Genomic DNA, 3,656 nt, shown 5'->3' with positions numbered 1-3,656 from the left:
GAGAGAGAGAGAGAGAGAGAGAGAGAGAGAGAGAGAGAGAGAGAGAGAGAGAGAGCAGGCGTAAATGTTACACGTAGTACATATTATTCCAAAATATTTCAGGAACTCATAAAATACTCAATTTGCCATTGTTGAGGAAAATGGTTCAGGCAGGAATTTCTCATAACCGAATTTGAACAGCTTTTAGAAGATAATTGTTTTGGGTTAGGAACGACACACATTTGATAAAGAGAAAAGCCTTAAATGATTAAAATTAGAATTTTCATAAATGAAATATCATATTACATATGAAAAAAAAATTCATTTAAATGCTTAGCTTACATGCTTTTTGTATTATTTTCATAATACCAAAATTTGAATAAGTATAAATATATATATATTGAAAAATTTTGAATAAAGAGATCAGGAAAATGTAAATGATGATAATGTTATCTGTTATGTTTGGTGAAATTAAAGCAAATTAATTTTTCGTTTTATCTTCACAATTATTGAAATTGAACTGATGCGATGCCGTGGTACAGAGTCATGGATTGAAGGCATATAAGTTATTTTTGGATAACGCCATGTTTAAAAGCATTAAATTTAACCTTTAATATATATTAATCCGGAAAATAATCATCTACAAACACGCCAAACCATAACTTGTGCCTTTATTTATTCAAAAACAATAAGTTCAATCTTGCAGCAAATGTTTTCATGTTGAACAGGCTGACATAAGCCTTTTTATAGTCTATATATGAATTATCTGTTCTAGTGATGTTAATGTTTTTTTAAAAATATTTTAGTTTAATTTTTCATTACTTTTTATATCGTTTATTTATTTCCTTGTTTTTTTCCTCGCTGGGCTATTGTTCCCTCTTAGAGCCCTTGGTCTTATAGCATCTTGCTTTTCCAACTTAGGGTTGTAGCTTGGCTACTACTACTACTACTACTACTACTAATAATAATAATAATAATAATTCGTAAGTTGAACTATAATGTCAGGCGACACAGTAATATAATTCTTTATAAGACTTGAAATATACCACTAGACTTAGAGAGGGATTTTGTTCTTTCGATATTGGTGTACAGTCATGATTGTTTGTCATGTGACCTCATTGTTTGTGAATCTAAGCTCTTGATAGGTTCAATAACAATTTTCCCTTTTTCATTTAATTTTTTCATAGAAACTCTGTTAGTTCTATGTGGCCATCTCTCCTACGTAATTAACTTTTGTTGATGTTTGCTAGATGATCTATAACTTTTTGGCTTGATTCTGATAGGTGCAATCATTTCAATAATTGAGTTTAATTTTTTTAAAATTTTATTTCGTAATATAAAATCTCAATCTGTGTCGAAACTCATAGATATTTATTTCGACTCAAATTCTTGGAACACCACTGACATCGATGTCAAAGGCTAGTCTCTCTCTCTCTCTCTCTCTCTCTCTCTCTCTCTCTCTCTCTCTCTCTCTCTCTCTCTCTCTCTCTCTGCATTATATTATCTGTAATATCGGGGAACTTATAAGATAAGATTATCAGGAGGTACGTATAAATTGCTTCCAAACTTTTGGTCCAAAGCCTGTAAAGAGAAGACCAAAAAAACTCAAGCGAGATTTGTGATCAAATTTCGTGTTTAGTAGGGGGCGTTGACAACAGATGGCGTTAGTGATGCGCTTATCGTCTGCTACTTGCTCACAAAGTAACTTAGTTTTCAACTTTTCAAAACAACCAGAGCAATGCAGTTTCCACATGTAGAACGTGTTACCAATATTGTGTACTTTGCCAATTAAGAATAAACTCCCTAAATAGGGCATTCTTCGCATTTACCGATGCAAAGTTAAGGTAAGGTTGTAGATTGAATGTTCAGTATATTACATTTTAACAGGGTCTAATAATGGCTAAGACCATTATGAGTGGATCTTATTTCACTAATGTAGGCGCAAACACGTAGGCTACCTCTAGAAACACAGAACATATTAAATGCAGAAAAAGCAGAGCATCTTTTCTGACCATATCCCTATATTGTATGAGTAATATATTAGGCCTACTACCTAACTAGCCCAAGACAATACTAGTAGACCACTTATATTCTCCCCTCCTCCCAGTTTGGTCTCAGGCCCAGGTCTTACTTTGGATGCGTGTCTTTCACATCATGTGTAAGTTGTAATTGCAATAATATGTATAAATTAAATACATAGCCTAACCTTAACTTGTATTTTATAAATTCATGCAAAGTCTTAAGATTGGCCATATTCTAGCGGTGATATACGCAGCCGGGTGTTTAATAGCAATAATAAATATTACATATACGGATTGACTTTTGTATTATATCGTCGTCCTGTGTAAAGGAACAGGGTCTTTTGCCTAGGAGAAAATAAATGAACAAGCCACGTAAGTATAAACAAGGAAATAAGTTAGCCTAATGATCAATGTGATTTAATATAAACATATGGAAAACTACAAGATGGATAATGATAGACCAATTGTTGGTCTACTGCTTGGAGGAAAAGTACATCCCTTCACTGATATAACATCATTTGAACCCTCCAAAATACGGAATTCTTTAGATTGTTTTTATAGCAAATTAGTTGGACATGTTGACAATAGGTAGCGCTGATCAGGCAAGCTCACTGGGATTTTATAGTTGGACTTTCTGGTTCCAAATCATAAGCTATCGATGGTAGGATATCTATTGTATATTCCCGTTACTGACTTTGATTTTAGTTAGACCAGAAGGAACAACATCACAGTGCCTGAATGGTACAGGATTGCTAATGCATATGAGTCACATATTCAAAACTCCATTAACTCAATTACAGAACAATAGCTGTTTACGAATGTGCTTCCTGCTAACAAAAGGATTTAATTCCGATTACTCATTCATTATATCGTAAAACGAATAGTTGTTACCTTAGTTGTTACTATATACATAAGGTCCACATCAGGAGTTTATGCAACACAGTACTTATGTCTTTTGTATCTTAATCTATGTTGATTACTGAATAGCAATTAGCGGCATATTTATGGTATTACGTTCTAGTTACTACATTTTTTTTGGCATCACACATAAATCTTGATGGGAATTAGGAAAGATTTTGTTTATAGATTTTTTTTCAGCAAATGATTTGTTTTCAAAATCATCATTATTAATGGTAAACCATCACTACTATCACAGTTCTTTTTATTAACATCATTAGCCTATTATGCAGATGCACAAGGTAGTAAAACGAATAATGCTATTATCCAGCTTTTGACATTACCTTCATGAAATATATTTTCCCACAAAAATTCCCAAATTGCCACTATTTATTCCTCATTATATCAGATCGATTTTTTTTGCGTTTCTCATAATGCGAGGAACGTGATCTACAATCAGCCAAACCTCACCCTAGCAACAGTAATTAAACTTCAAGTCGCCCTCTCAGTTCCGCTTGTAATATGAATAAACGGTCGAGTTTATTTTTGCCTCATTATATTGGGAAAAATCTTATCCGCTAGACTTTCTTTAGAAATTTACCCCAGAAGCATAATCATGCAAAGGATCATGAATGATGATACGATAATCTATCCGAGATGGAACGAATATTTACGAACTGTTTATTATTTTCCTTTCCTTTAAGGTCTGCTTTTCTGGTCCTATACTGCATGGGAACCCGACTCTCTACAGGACCTTTG

The 3,656-nt window shown here is 33.2% G+C and overlaps 1 protein-coding gene across 1 annotated transcript in view; it reads left to right on the top strand.

Moving 5' to 3' along the window:
- The first annotated feature begins 1,701 nt into the window (after positions 1 to 1,701).
- The window catches only part of LOC137622015 (uncharacterized), a 25,276-nt gene continuing 23,321 nt past the window's right edge, over positions 1,702 to 3,656 (top strand). Inside the window, exon 1 of the mRNA XM_068352499.1 lies at positions 1,702 to 1,823. The gene's annotated coding sequence lies outside the window, so the exon portion shown is untranslated. The remainder of the gene's footprint in view (positions 1,824 to 3,656) is intronic.

Source organism: Palaemon carinicauda, chromosome 28, assembly GCF_036898095.1.
Source record: "Palaemon carinicauda isolate YSFRI2023 chromosome 28, ASM3689809v2, whole genome shotgun sequence".
Lineage (NCBI taxonomy): Eukaryota > Metazoa > Arthropoda > Malacostraca > Decapoda > Palaemonidae > Palaemon > Palaemon carinicauda.
This window is presented reverse-complemented; position numbering and strand designations above follow the sequence as displayed.